This window comes from Aquarana catesbeiana, linkage group LG13 (assembly GCF_042186555.1).
Source record: "Aquarana catesbeiana isolate 2022-GZ linkage group LG13, ASM4218655v1, whole genome shotgun sequence".
NCBI lineage: Eukaryota > Metazoa > Chordata > Amphibia > Anura > Ranidae > Aquarana > Aquarana catesbeiana.
This window is the reverse complement of record NC_133336.1, coordinates 193,843,684-193,860,158: the sequence shown is the minus strand read 5'-3', so window position 1 is coordinate 193,860,158 and position 16,475 is coordinate 193,843,684. Positions and strand designations below refer to the sequence as shown.

The following is a 16,475-nucleotide window of genomic DNA, read 5'->3' as shown; positions in this document are numbered from 1 at the left end:
GTCTTGCATACACACGGTCGCACAAAGTTGTCAGAATTTCAGAATGTCAAGAACGCGGTGACGTACAACACCTACAACGGTGTTATAAAGGGACAGTTCAATACCAAACACGCCACCCTTTGGGCTCCTTTTGCTAATCTCGTGTTAGTAAAAGTTTGATGAGAGACAATTCGCGCTTTTTCAGACTCATGGTTTTCAGTTCACTATGTTTTACCATGCAATCTGTGTGTGGGGGTGGCTTCTGTGTATGCCCCCCGCCGCCGCACCAACTCGTTACCTCAGCTCCCGGCATAGACACCTCCCAGCTTTAAATCCATGTAAGTATATAAGGTGGGATCACTTGCCTTTCCCTGTCAATTAGTTACCAATAGATTAACTACATCTTACTACACTTTATAGATATTCTACAGCATCTGCCCCTGATGAGTGTTTTACATGAAACGCGTTGGGCAATTTGATGATGCAGACCCATGTTCACATCACACCATCAACTAAGAACATGTGCTATATCTTTTTCAATCATGGTTTTACTGTTTTCTTTTATATATCTGTTACTCCCCTCGCCAATGCTGCTGCAATGTGTATATATATGAATTCATTTCATGTATTTAATAATCATTTGTGACCACCGTGTGGTGCCAAGTCGATATATATTTAATGTACCCTTGATGCCCTTGTTCCATGCACACATATTATGTGTGTGTGAACAATTATGGATTGATATTCACTACAATGTCTATCCTCAAGTGGTTGTTTAATTGACATGTTTTATGCATCTTTTATTCAATAAACATGCATTTTTTCCATCAACTTACTCCCACGATGTCCATGACCTCATTCAAAGTCCCAACTTTCCCGTTTTTTACCATGGTTTTCAGTTCATTTTTCTGCTGTTCAGTTTGTGCTTGTGGGTTTGTACCTGGTCTTCAGTGCATGTAGTGAGTTCGCATTGATTTATTATTGTGTTCTTGTCCACTCGTTGCTGATTTTCAGGTCGCTCTTCACAGGCCTTGCTATTTTTCCGTGCGTTTTGTTACTTCGTTCTGACCAGCCGACCGTTTTGAAGCCATGTTGCGTGTAGGTACTCATCGTAAAGTTTATACTGTGCAGGGGCTTGGTGTTGGGGTTCTTACTTTGACACAAGCCCAGTCCATGAACAGGGTAGGGAGGAGTTCATGGACCATAAATTGGTTGCTCCAGCATGACCAATTCTGTCACATGCCTTTGCTCCGTGAGATCCGTGAAAATAATCCTGACGATTTGAGGAACTTTCTCAGGATGACAGACCCCGTTTTTCATCGTTTGTTGGCTTTGCTGACCCCTTATATCAGCAGGCAGGATACCTGCATGCGGCAAGCCATCACTCCGGAGCAGAGGCTAGTCACCACATTGCGGTACTTGGCGACGGAGAGAAGCCTGCAGGACCTCAAGTTCTCGACAGGCATCTCCCCCCAGGCTCTGAGGATCATTATCCCGGAGACCTGTTCTGCCATCATTCAGGTCCTGCAGAAGGACTATATTAAGGTAAGATTTTTATCCTTTTACACATTTTAAATACACATTTTATTGTATTTAATGTTTGATAATATATTGTATTTCTTTCATCATTCTCTAATTACCATGATTGTAATATGCTGTGAATGTCCCCTTTGTCCTCATGCATGCTGGAATGTTTTAACGTTTTTTTTTGTCCTTCATACATATTTGCCTTCACTTACCTCCCCAGCATGCTCTCCTGGGCCTATATCCACCTCGCCTAGTCACTTAACAATCTATTTTGTCAGCTCCATAGTAGTGCTTTACCCTAAACACCCCCTAAAATATGTACAAATGTTATTTGTGCCCTTAAATTCTGGCAGAGTGCCAGAGGCTTTTTTTTTGGGTCCCAAACTAATTTGGAACCCTCCTTTCCCCCAACCGCTAAGTCAACCCATAACAATCCTCTATCTGCTGACTTTGCCAAACCCATACACACTATATACACCTATCTCTTTTGTGGTCAGATTTCTGTATGAATTCCCCAAAGCATGTAGTGTAAGGGCCTGCCTGAATACTTTCAAATGGTACTGTTTAAAGTTTTTGGATCCTATTATTATCTTGATAAGCAATTGCAGAATGTTAAAATTGTGCTCCAATTTGAACAGTGTGTATTTATATTTTGTATTATGACACTTCTTACCTGTCCAGTGGGCTGCCAATAGTGTAAGTAAGGAGGGGCTGTGCAAAGTAATACATATTATTTAGGCATTCGTCTCTCAATGAAGTGGAGAGGGTTACCTATCTAAAACATCCCCCCCCTAAAATTTTAACAATGGGCCATTGGGGGGGGGGGGGATCTGATAGGTGGACCTTATACTTTTGTCTTTAAATACTCCCTAAAATAAAGAAGACAATGCAGAAGGACTTTCATTCATCTTCGTTGTGGATGAAGCGGTTGCGCTGGGGGACCATCTTATGTGGCCATTCCCTATGAGGACCCTCACCCCAGACGAGAGGGTTTTTAATTAACGGCTGGCCAGAGCCAGAAGTGTGGTGGAGAACACGTTTGGGATAATGGCCAGCCGGTTCCGCCTATTTCTTACACCGATACACATGGCAGAATATAAACTCAATCACATCATCCTGTCTTGCTGTGTTCTCCACAACTTTTTAAGGAGAAATTCTTTAAACTATGCTGCCTCAGTTGGGCCTGAGGCTGGAATTCATATTAATGAACCTACCCTGAGAGCGCTTGAAACTGGCCGTCCTGGCTTGCCCCCCTCACAGTGCCCGCGAGGTCCGTATAAGATACATGGAATACTTTGCGGGTAGGGGGGCCATCGATATGCCAGACAATGTCTGAGACATTTTTAAAATAAAAATATATTTGAAATGGAACAAATATTTGCTTTGATTTACTGCTTGGCTTTCTTTTAGCTGTCTCCTCGGTTATCTTTATTAATGTTCTAATTTTTTGGCCTTTTTCTTCAACAGTGCAAACGAAATTTCGTTGACACATGAGGTGACAATCTCTTCTTCGGCTAACTATTATTATTATGTTGTGGGTCTGCTACACACACACCTTGTTTTTTTTGTTAATGTACGTAATGCATAACTGACAAAAATATTAATCATTTTCAACACCATGACCGAAATTTGGGGAGTCATGAAAATGGTGTGATTGTGTAAAATTAGAAAGCACTGTTGGGTGTTATTTACTAAAGGAAAATACACTTTGCACTACAAGTGCACTTGAGACAGCACTGAAACTGCACTTGTAGTGCAAAGTGGATTTGCCTTTAGTAAAAAACCCACATTGTCACTGAAAACAACAACTTTACTACAAAAAATGCTTTTAAGCATTGAAAGAAGAAGCCACACATCGTTGATTATCAATCTTTTTAATCAAAGCACAATCACATGTGCGTTTCTAAAAGGGTTTTTGAACAAACCAACATGTTTGTTGTATAACATTTTTAAAGGTCACATTAAGTAGAAATTGCCTTTTATTAAGGTAAAACAGGCATGTTTAAACCCATAAAACAATACACAACTCTGGAACTTACAAAGTTCAACTTTTATAAAGTGAATGCAATATCAGACATGAGTATGTACAAACTGTGTTTGATATTGCATTCAGCAGATGGGGTGATGTCACCCCTGTAAAAGCCAAATTTAGAAGATGCACACAAATTGCCTAATGTCAACATGTGCTAGCTGCCATCATGGGGGATCAATGGACGTGTTTTGTGGGTGCAACCCCTTCCTCACAGCTACTTTATTATTGAGGAAGGGGTTGCACCCACAAAACGCGTACATTGATCTCCGTGATGGCAGATAGCACATATTGCCACACTGTGTGCATCTTCTAAATTTGGCTTTTAACGTACGTAAAAAATTTTTGTTACAAAAAATAAAAGAAAATTTAGGGATTTCTTGGTGTTTTAGATTCTCCCTAAAACATCAATGATGTTCTTCATTTTGTTTTGAACATCATTGATGTTTTGCTTTAGGTTTTCTAAATCTCTATTACACCCCATTATCTCCCCGATGAGGATCTGGGCACTTTCACTGGTGAAATGACATTCATCTTCCACAACATCCCGATCACCTACAAAAAAAACAAAAAAACACACCAAGTATTATAAATATGCAGGCATCCATCTCTTACCTGAGGCTGTGGTCGCAGACACTCACCTGTTGTGGTGACAATTTTTACAACGTCTCCCTCCTCCTCTTCTGGTTGGGTTTGGGGGATTTCCCCTTCTTCCTGAGGTGGGGGGTCCCTGGTGTCCTCTGATGAGGGGTGTCCTCCGAATCTTTTCTCCCCTATGTGAACAAAAATATGTATACTTCGCACACAGATATTTGAAGGCAGAAATAGGAATTTGAAACATTGCTTGGAAGTGGGGTACAATTGTCTGTTTTGTCAGAGTTCCAAGCTGAAGAAATTTTTTTGTCCTTTGTAAAGCTTGAATACTTACCTGTTTTGTGTAAGCTTCACAGATGGAGACACCCCTATAGTATACACTGGAGCACCTGTGTGGGCCCCCTAATAAAAAGGGTGTTCTTGTGTCCCACACTAGTGCTCCAGTGTCCAGATGTGTAAACAGCTGCTGAGTGTCCTCTCCTTACACAGAATCTAGTTAGCATTTCATTCTAGTTACAAACCCATCTAGACAAAAAACTTTTATTAATAGAAGTAGGCCGTATTGAACTGCATCTGGCCAAAACATCGTATTTTAGTGGCCGAACTAACAATGTTTCCTACGAACAATTAATGTGCCCATGAACATGAAAGTTGCCATTTTAACCACTTAAGGACCAGCCTCGTTTTGGATTTTTTCATGTTTACATGTTTTTTTTGCTAAAATATTACTTAGAACCCCCAAACAGTATATATTGTTTTTTTTTCTAACACCCTAGAGAATAAAATGGCGGTCCTTGCAATACTTTTTTTTGCACCGTATTTGCGCAGCGGTCTTATAAGCGCACTTTTTTTGGAAAAAATTCACTTTTTTGAATAAAAAAATAAGACAACAGTAAAGTTAGCCCAATTTTTTTTTTTTTATATTGTGAAATATAATGTTACTCCTAGTAAATTGATACCAACATGTCATGCTTCAAAATTGCGCCCGCTCTTGGAATGGCGTCAAACTTTTACCCTTAAAAATCTCCATAGGCGACGTGTAAAAAATTCTACAGGTTGCATGTTTTGCGTTACAGAGGAGGTCTACAATTATTGCTCTCGCTCTACCGGTCGCGGCGATACCTCATATGTGTGGTTTGACCACCGTTTTCATATGCGGGCGCTACTCGCATATGTGTTCGCTTCTGCACGCGAGCTCGTCGGGATGGGCGGTTTTTAAAAAAAAAAAATTTTATTTTTATTATTTATTTTACATTCTTTTATTTATTTTTACACTCTTTGAGAAAAAAAAAATGTGTCACTTTTATTCCTTTTACAAGGAATGTAAACATCCCTTGTAATAGAAAAAAGCATGACAGGTCCTCTTAAATATGAGATCTGGGGTCAAAAAGACCTCAGATCTCATATTTATACTAAAATGCAATAAAAAAAAGTCATTTAAAAAAATGACATTGAAAAAAATATGCCTTTAAGAGGCGTGGGCGGAAGTGACGTTTTGACCACCCAGCAGTGTCATGGAGATGAGTGGGCGCCATCTTAACCTCATTCGTCTCCAGGCACAGAAGGGAGATGGACGCGATCGCCTCCGCCGCTACCGACGGTTCCAGTAAGCGGCTGAGGGCACCGGATCACGGCGGGAGGGGGGGCCCCTCTCCCGCTACCGATAAAAGTGATTTCGCGGTGAATCCGCCGCAGGGACCACTTTTATCAGAAATCCAGCCGCCACACGAAAACGGGGACACCGCGGTTATGGCAGCTAGCTGCTGCCATAACAATGATATCCACCGGCAAAGTTTGGACGTACATCGGCGTGCGGCGGTCCAGAAGTGGTTAAAATGTACAACAGTAAAGAAAAGCACATGGAGCAGCACGAACATCATAAAAAGAAAGAATAGGAACACAGGACAACTACTTACTTTTTTGCAGCACTCTCCTGATCCTTCTATACTGATCGTGCTCCCTTAATTTGAGGTCCAACCACCATTTCCTCAGTTGATCCTTGGATCGCCGTACCCCAAAATTCTTCTGCAGACTCTTCACAACTTTAGCCATGATCTTGGCCTTTCTCACATTTGGGTTTGGGTAAGGTCCATACTTCCCATCATAGTCGGCCCTTTTCAATATGTCCACCATCTCCACCATCTCTACAAAGGCCATATTTGTGGCCATATTTGAGGCTTAAATCTCCTCCGGGATCGTGACGTTTCTGGCTCCGGGCTTTGCTCCTCCTCCTCGTTGCTGCTATTATCACGCACCTGCTCTGTCTCTGCCATGTGCTCTCCCCCACTGCACCGAAAGAGAAGGGGCAGGGAATAGACTAGAAAGAACGTCAGGGGCGGGCGGAGTTTCACGCATGTGCAGTGTATGTACGATCTGTGAGCGGAGGAAGGAGTATCGGAAGCGCCGATCATGATAACGAAGGTACAAGTTTAACTTGGGCCTATACTGCTTAAAGATTGAGGCCTATATTGGGACAAGATTAGGAGAGGTTAGCCTGATATTAGGGTTTGTCTTGTGTTGTGTCTTGCAGAGAAAATGGATCTAGTCAATGATAATTTTTTGGTAAACAATAGGGGGCGCTAGAGACCTAAAAACACATGAAACTGCCACTAGAAACACACACAATCCACATCAAACGCAGTGAGCTATATAATAATGATTGTGCTAAAACGAAAATTTACCAAATACATATTAGATGATAGAAATAAAAATACAAAATATAAATATATAATATAAAAATAAAATTTAAAGTATAGAGTGATAATATGATCAAAAAGTTCTTAGTGCAAGTGTAATTGATATATTCGTGATGGTTGATTGTCCCAATCCATTGAAGAGATCAGAGCAAAGAATTGGTTGAAAAACAACACCAAAGCAGACACATAAATCTTCAAAGATGCAACAAATCTTGCGATGATATAAAGGTTCCGTCACCAAAGAAGAAAAAATCACCTAAGGATAATAGATATCTGCTTACCAGATACCAATGACTCCTTTAACTAAAAAGAGAGTCATTAGCGCTTGTACAGGATTGTGCCTGTTCACATGAAGGCTGGAAGGCTGGGTGGTGCTTTAGGCATAGATCCCTCCTGTTCCATTCATTCAGGATAGGAAATATGAGAAACAAAAGGGAATCTCCATAGTGTAAAACCGTTTAATATATAAAAAAGAAGAACAATAAAATAGCCAAATGGCCTCTTACATTGATCGGTGCCTACCCGGCACTGGGACTGCTTGCATGTCAGGGTGAATGGTGTCCAAGACCCTTCGCATCACATCGCACATGCGGCGTGCGTTCCACCCCGTGCGTCTAGCTAACCAGATGATCCGGAAGTTGGTAGGACGAATCTGGACATTACCGGACCCACCAAAGAAACCATCTACGTTTTTGGATGGATCAGGTTTTTTCTATTGCACTAGGTGCAATGCGTGCAAAATAACAAGGAAACCGGGTTCTAAGAAAAAGAAATCCCAATTTAATTCTGTGGTTACCCAGCAACAATTTAATATCAAACCATTAATTACGTGTGATTCTGACCACGTGACGTATGTATTGGAATGTCCATGTTCCTTACAGTACGTGGGCAGAACCACACGTCAACTTAAAGTAAGAATCAGTGAACATCTCGCTAATATAAAAAATGGTTATCCCAACCATAGTGTCTCTAGACATTTCAAAATGTACCATAACAGTGACCCATCACTATGTACGTTTTATGGGATTGACAAAGTAGTAAGGGACTGGAGGGGTACTCATATGAAAAGGACAGTGTCTAGAAATGAAACATATTGGCTTTATAAGCTACAGAGTATGCAACCGTATGGGATGAACATAGACATAGACCTCAATTGTTTTTTAACAAACGATTAATCACAATTTTACCAGTATGCATTTATGAACTTTGATATCACTAGATATGCTGTAATTAAAGGTTCATACTTGAGGCACTCTAATATAATTCAATTAATATGCGTTTTATGTGGTTACAATTTTATTGTATTTTATTTTAATTATAATTTAGTTTGGTGGTAAGATTTCCAAGGTATAATATATATTGTGGTTTCAATGGAGAGTGATGAGATGTGCTTATCACATATCAATCATTGTGAAACCGAGACTGAGACTGCTTAGAATGACGGGATTAATTTTAGTCCTCCCCAACCAATTATGACAAAATACCACTAGCTGCAATGAGGTCACCTATGCAGCTATATTTTCATAAATTTACCATCTTCAATCACTTCTGCCAGTCCATCAATTGACAGATAGGGGGAGCACTACTCTATTGATGTGTTCTTTAATAATTATCAAATTCTCTCTCTAATTTAATTATTCGGAGCATTAAGACATCTAGCCACCAGAGGGAGCCATCATCCCCTGGCCAGTCCGTGCATAATGCTCAGCAAATAAACTTTATTGGTAAGGAGGCGGAGTATTCGTACCAAGCCAGTTTACCCACCCTTATTCCCCATATAAACCGGTATCCTAGTGACCAATGTACGCTTCCCTGAAGACGTTCACAAACGAAACGTACGTCGGAGCGGTACGTGGTCACATGTCCAGATTCGTCCTACCAACTTCCGGATCATCTGGTTAGCTAGACGCACGGGGTGGAACGCACGCCGCATGTGCGATGTGATGCGAAGAGTCTTGGACACCATTCACCCTGACATGCAAGCAGTCCCAGTGGCGGGTAGGCACCGATCAATGTAAGAGGCCATTTGGCTATTTTATTGTTCTTCTTTTTTATATATTAAACGGTTTTACACTATGGAGATTCCCTTTTGTTTCTCATATTTCCTATCCTGAATGAATGGAACAGGAGGGATCTATGCCTAAAGCACCACCCAGCCTTCCAGCCTTCATGTGAACAGGCACAATCCTGTACAAGCGCTAATGACTCTCTTTTTAGTTAAAGGAGTCATTGGTATCTGGTAAGCAGATATCTATTATCCTTAGGTGATTTTTTCTTCTTTGGTGACGGAACCTTTATATCATCGCAAGATTTGTTGCATCTTTGAAGATTTATGTGTCTGCTTTGGTGTTGTTTTTCAACCAATTCTTTGCTCTGATCTCTTCAATGGATTGGGACAATCGACCATCACGAATATATCAATTACACTTGCACTAAGAACATTTTGATCATATTATCACTCTATACTTTAAATTTTATTTTATATTATATATTTATATTTTGTATTTTTATTTCTATCATCTAATATGTATTTGGTAAATTTTCGTTTTAGCACAATCATTATTATATAGCTCACTGCGTTTGATGTGGATTGTGTGTGTTTCTAGTGGCAGTTTCATGTGTTTTTAGGTCTCTAGCGCCCCCTATTGTTTACCATTCCTTATTTGATTGTTCTCATTCAAATTAAGGGGAGCAGCTTGCACTTGTGTTTTTTTTGGTTTTTTGGTTTTTTGGTTATCCATTGATCATCCACGGGTGATACACTTCTTTGGGTCAGTATGATTACTGATCCTCTATGTATGGTAATTTTTAATTTATCAATTTTTTCAACTATTATTTTTCCATATTTGTAAGCTCACACTATTGCTACCACTGGTGCGGAAGTATTGTTTATCTAATGATCATTTTTTGCCAATATTCATTGATATGTTCAGGGAGCTGCCCTGTCTGTGGCAGGTAAACCACCCCTATTATAACAATAAAACAAAGAGGAAGGCAGCGCTGGATCAATTGCTGGAATTTGTGAAGCCGGTGATATTTGAAGGCCCTAATTGGTGGCATGAGGAGCACTTATCTAAGGGAGCGCAAGAAGGTCCAGGATTTCCAAAGATCAGCGGCTGCAGCAGATGACATTTATGTCCCCAGGCTGTGGTACTATGACAGAGTGCATTTTCTGGCAGACCAGCGAGAACCCAGGCCATCAATCCAATCTTCCTTCAAGGCTTCCTTCCCCCCCAGCTGAGGCTTCTGAACAACAAGCTCTGATCGCACATATTCCATTGGAAAGTCCGACCGTGTGTACAGGGCATTAGAATTCTTAGAAATCCATAGTAAATTATGAAGCAAAGCAAATACATTATTCTGCACCCCTGTTCCTATGTTTTAATGCATAGGACTTGGAAACAAGGCTAAATGACTCAACTATGCACAAAATCATAGGAACTGGAGTGCAGAAAATGGCAGCAGTAGCTCTGGACTGAGGAGTCAAAATGTCAAATATTTGGGAGTTTATTTGTGGAAGGACTGGAGAGCGGTACCATAATGAGTGTCTGCAGGCAACTGTGAAGCATGGTGGAGATCCTTGCAAGTTTGGGGCTGCATTTCTGGCGTTAGGGATTTGGTTAGGATCAGTGGTCCCCTCAATGCTGAGAAATACAGGCAGATACTTATCCATCACGCCATACCACCAGGGAGGCATGTGATTGGCCCCAAATTTTATCTGCAGCAGGACAGCAACTCCAAACATTCAGCCAATGTCATTAAGAGCTATCTTCAGTGTAAAGAAGAACAAGGGGTCCTGGAAGTGATAGTTTGACCCCCACAGAGCCATGATCTCACCATCATGGAGTCTGTCTGGGATTACTCGAAGAGACAGAAGAAGGATTTTAAGCAGGCCTGGACTGGGATGAAAAATAGGCCCGGGCATTTTAAAGTGAGCAGCCCATTTTTTTTTCACTACTTCACCGGCATCAACCAAATAATCAGAGACTGATTATTTGGTTGATGCCGGTGAAGTGGTGACAAGTCCGGTGAGGAGATATGCTTCCAAGAAGGACTTGCTGCTGTGCAGTAATACCTTTTGGATGGCTAATTGAGCCACCAGTGACTCCCATATGGATATTTGTGCTTTCTCTGAGGTCCTCACATTGCAACTTGTTGTGCACTGGCATGGCCCCCTCAGTTCCCGTGGTGGACATACTTGGGGAGAACTTTGGTTGTCAGCGCCGTGTGCTGACAATGGGAGCCATTTTATAGATGGATTACGACTGCTCCTGAGGACATGCTGTTTCACGAAACGCGTAGAGCTCATTGTGCTGCAATCCTTCTGTTTTTTTTATCAGGTACATTAATGTTCTGCTTTTGATGTTATTGTACATTGTATCATTGTTGTAATAACTGTTGCGATTAATTATTTTAATCATGTTCCAACATGGTCATTAATTATCGAGTAATTTAATAAATATTGTCTTCAATATGCATTTACCTTTGCATACGCATTTTATGCCATGGTTTTATGCTCACTACATCGACTGTACTAAACTCTCTTTTCTTTTCTATTTACTAATTAGGTAACTTCTGAAGGCAATTGGTTCCACTAGATTTTAGTTAGGGGTATCAGAGAAAAAGGGGGCTGAATACAAATGCACACCTCACTTTTCACATATTTATTTGTAAACATTTTTGAAAAACATTTATCATTTTCCTTCCACTTCACAATTATGTGGCACTTTGTTTTGGTCTATCACATAAAATCCCAATAAAATACATTTATGTTTTTGGTTGTAACATGACAAAATGGGGAAAATTTCAAGGGGTATGAATACTTATTCAAGGCACTTTAAGTAAGTTATGGTTATCCAAAAGTCAAAGACTACCGACTATATTTTATCCAATATAAAACATAAGGATTCAACCCAATTTGTATCATTGTTGTTACATTATTTTGGATGTTTCAAACATTGGCAAAATGCCCAAACTATTGCATCATGTCATCCGAATGAAACAAATGAATATAAATGAATCTGTTGTTTTCATTATCATTTATTTTGGATTGATCAAAATTCATAACTATTGTGATTTGGAGATTCGGAGGATACTGTATATCCGAATCTTCAAAAAACGAAATTTCCGTCTGAATTTCAATTCATAATGAAAGGAAATGTCTAATCTGTGGTTAATTGTTCAAGATCTTTGGAACAGCCTACCTGCCAAGTTCCTTCAAAAATGATGTGCAGGTGTACCTAGAAGAATCAATGCTGTTTTGCAGGCAAAGGGTGGTGACACCAAATATTGATTTGATTTGGATTTATGTCAGGAGTGTCTAGTGCTCCTGCTCCTCATTCCAGCATCCTGGTTTTAGTTGTGGCATTCTCCTTGTCTGTCCACCTGCAAGGTGATTGATGTGGGCAGACTCTGGGTGGAGACAAAATCTGATATAAGCCAGCCAAGCCTGCAGTCCCATGCTTGTGATAAAGTGATCAAGCTAACTGTTTGCCTGCTGTTCTCTACTTGATTGGATTACCCCGTTTGACGACTTTGGATCGGATATCAACTATTCTCTTAACCTCCCTGGCGGTATGATTATTTCGGATTTTAGGTGCTGAAAGCGGTACAATTATTTTGCATGGAAATTTGGCGTTTTATATTGTAGGTCTGTAAATCTTAACAATAACACACTTAAATCTGTCCAAACCAGAGTCTAGTAGATATCCCAGGTATGATAAAGTTTGAAACACAAAAACATAAATTATAATATAATAAATAAAAATAAATAATTAAAAAAAATTTTAAAAAATAGTAATAAAATACATTTCCCCACAATTCACTATCGCTCAATTCTGCAAGTGTTCTAATTTACTATCGCTGTTTTCTAGCTGGTCTAAAGCCACTTTTGACGTAAAGGGACACTTTTTGGTTGCTATGGACAATCTCCAGTTTCCAGGCAGAAAGAACAGTGTATATCATGTAAAACTGCATGCAGGGCATGGGCCAGAGCACTGGGGACAAAAGGGATGTGAAATCATTTCATACAGTACTGTAATCTGTAAGATTACAGTACTGTATGTGTTATGATTTTGACATTTTTTTGAATTTGCCGCCAGGCTCCGCCCCCGTGCGTCGCGCCGCTCGCAGGGAACGGAGCCTGGCACGGAGAGGCTTCGGAGGAGGACGGAGCCCTCGGACACTGCAGGGGACATCGCAGGATCCCGGGGACAAGGTAAGTAACGCCGCCCCAGGATCCTGCAATGCGATCCCGAGTGTGGCTTGGGGTTACCGCTAATGGTACTGAATTTTAACCCCGAGCCACACTCGGGAATACCGCCAGGGAGGTTAACTCTCCCTGCCTTTTGACTTTGGACATTGACCCTGACTTAGGTAAAAAACAGCTGCGCTAAAGAGTGATCTGAGTGAAAATATACCACACACATTTAACAATTAAATAATGATGATAATAAAGTGCACACAAATTATGAAAGAGAAAAAATGGCAAGAAAGTCCAAACAATATATGATGTGCTGAATTCAAGGTACAAAAGTGCAATCTTCCATCACCAGTGATAGAACACCAAAGCAAATGCGCGCTTACTGACAAGTCAACTCAGGCTCCTCATACAGCAGAAACTTTTCACCAGGAACCTATACCAGATTGAGGCTTGGAACGCACACCGAACTCAGGGAACGAAGCCGCTTAGAAGAACCCTAAAACAAACTGCTGGAAAGACTTAGTGCCGGTCCTGAGGCACTTTAAATTGTTGTGATATTTTGCACTTTTAATATCTTGCATGTTATATTTATGACGAAACGCGCGTCGGGCGGGAGGACTTGCTGATGTATTGTGTTGCTGTCTCCGGAGAGTTACGGGTGCTCGCAGGCCGGCCATTCTCTGCTTGAAATTTTACCTATTTTGTAAGTGTTACTCTTCTTATTTTAATAAATCTTTTTACGGTATCACACTATGGGGATTATTTTTTCTTCCATGCCCTGATGTTACGGCACTGGAGGGCTCCTTCCTCCTATTGATTGCATACCGATCCTGGATCAGTGTTCCCTGGGAGTCTGTTGCCTGACACTTCCTAGAAAGGCCCTGGCTGGGTTTAAGCCGCAAGCTTTCTTTTGCTTGCCTCTGGTAAGCGCGCATTTGCTTTGGTGTTCTATCAATGGTGATGGAAGATTGCACTTTTGTACCTTGAATTCAGCACATCATATATTGTTTGGACTTTCTTGCCATTTTTTCTCATAATTTTTGTGCACTTTATTATCATCATTATTTAATTGTTAAATGTGTGTGGTATATTTTCACTCAGATCACTCTTTAGCGCAGCTGTTTTTTACCTAATTATTGTGCATATGTTTTGTGTTTCATATGGTAGCTGCTGCTTTACATAATTTATTTTTTTAGTTTTTTATTTTCATTTTCTAATTATTTGAGCGCGATATTTACTCTTTTCCTATAGTTGGCCCTGACTATCCTGAACCTTGCCTGTTTGCCAACCGCAAGTGCCCATTTGCTTTGCCCAGTTTGTGCATGCCCTGGCGTGGTAGCCAGGCACTATAGCTATGTATATAACTCCTGGGGGCAACCCAGTACCGGTAGGCCTGCTTGCCTTATGGGAATGGGGGCTGCTATAGGTGAAGAACTCAGAAGCCAGCTATAGTGTCTGACCACCGGCGTTAGGAGTAAATGTGACATTTTCTCTTCTGTTCACTTCCTTTTTTTTTTTTTTTAACCTAATTTTGTCCGTTGAAAAAAAATAAACTGTCAACACTTCTATTTCTGAAAACGTTCTTCATTTACAGCATTTTTTTCACACCTGCCTAAAACATTTGCACATTATATGTATATGCAGTATATATAATATATAATTTCCATCAGAATTATCGTGGTATGCTTATTTACCATGTTAAAACTATGTTATATGGGGGAGTGGGTTGCTCCCTCCTCCCCTTTTGTACAGTTACGCACCGCCTTCAATTTCCTTTACTGTATATACACTCACCGACCACTTTATTAGGTACACCTTGCTAGTACCGGGTTTAACCCCCTTTTGTTTTCAGAACTGCCTTAATCCTTCATGGCATAGATTCAACAAGGTGTTGGAAACATTCCTCAGAGATTTTGGTTCATAGTGACATGATAGCATCACACAGTTGCTGCTGATTTGTTGGCTGCACATCCATGATGTGAATTTCCCTTTCCACCACATCCCAAAGGTGCTTTATTTGATGAGATCTGGTGACTGTGGAGGCCATTGGAGTACAGTGACCTCATTGTCATGGTCAAGAAACCAGTAGTGGGATGATTTGAGCTTTGTGACATGGTGTATTATTCTGCTGGAAGTATCCATCAGAAGATGGGTACACTGTGGTCATAAAGAGATGGACATGGTCAGCAACAATACTCAGGTGGGTTGTGCTGTTTAAACGATGCTCAATTGGTACTAAGGGGCCCGAAAGGGTGCCAAGAAAATATCCCCCACACCATTACACTACCACCACCAGCCTGAACCATTGATACAAGGCAGGATGGATCCATGATTTCATGTTGTTTACACCAAATTCCAACCCTACCATCTGAATGTTGCAGCTAAAATTGAGACTCATCAGACCAGGTAACGTTTTATCCAATCTTCTATTGTCCAATTTTGGTGATCCTGTGAGAATTGTAGCCTCAGTTTCCCGTTCTTAGCTGACAGGAGTGGCACCCGGTGTGGTCTTCTGCGGCTGTAGCCCATCTGCTTCAAGGTTCGATGTGTTGTGCATTCAAAGATGGTATTCTGCATACCTTGGATGTAACGAGGGGTTATTTGAGTTACTGTTCCCTTTCAATTATCTGGAACCAGTCTGACCATTCTCCTCTGACCTCAACAAGGCATTTTCCTCCACACAACTGCAGCTCACTGGACATTTTCTCTTTTTCTGACCATTCTCTGTAATCCCGAGAGATGGTTGTGTGTGAAAATCCCAGTAGATCAGCAGTTTTTGAAATACTCAGACCAGCCCGCCTGGCACCAACAACCATGCCACGTTCAAAGTCACTTAAATCCCATTTCTTTTTCCCCATTTTGATGCTCGGTTTGAACTTCTGCAAGTCATCTTCACCACGTCTAGATGCCTAAATGCATTGAGTTGCTGCCTTGTGATTGGCTGATTAACCATTTGTGTTACCAAGCAATTGAACAGGTGTACCCAATAAAGTGTCCAGTGAGTGTATTTTGTAATATAAGGTGTGCAAAACATTCCTTTTAACTTTCCAATTATCCAAGCTTAGAGGACAGATGACCTAGAGCTAGAGTGAGAAACCAGCCTGAATTTGGGTTTGCTTGCTGTCATAACCTCTATCATTCCCCCTGTTTTGGCTAAGGAACAGAAGAACACAAAGTGTCACTACCTTTCCTAAATAGAGAACTGAATAGTCAGCGACTATCTGCCCAGAGAATTTCCAACAGCACCAGCAGCTACTGCAACACCATGACTTGGGTTGACCGTCAAATCACTCGTGAAAACTGACCATCTCTCTAAAAAATAAAGATATATTATTAGGGAGATGGTCAGGCTCCAATGCAAATCTACAACCTATTTTCAGATAAAAAAAAAAAAAAAAAAATATATATATATATATATATATATATATATATATATATATATAGTAAG

At 40.6% G+C, this 16,475-nt stretch overlaps 1 protein-coding gene across 1 annotated transcript in view; it reads right to left on the bottom strand.

The window, feature by feature from the left end:
• LOC141116643 (immunoglobulin superfamily member 1-like) overlaps window positions 1-16,475 on the bottom strand; it is a 138,496-nt gene that overhangs the window by 121,875 nt on the left and 146 nt on the right. The window lies entirely within an intron of this gene.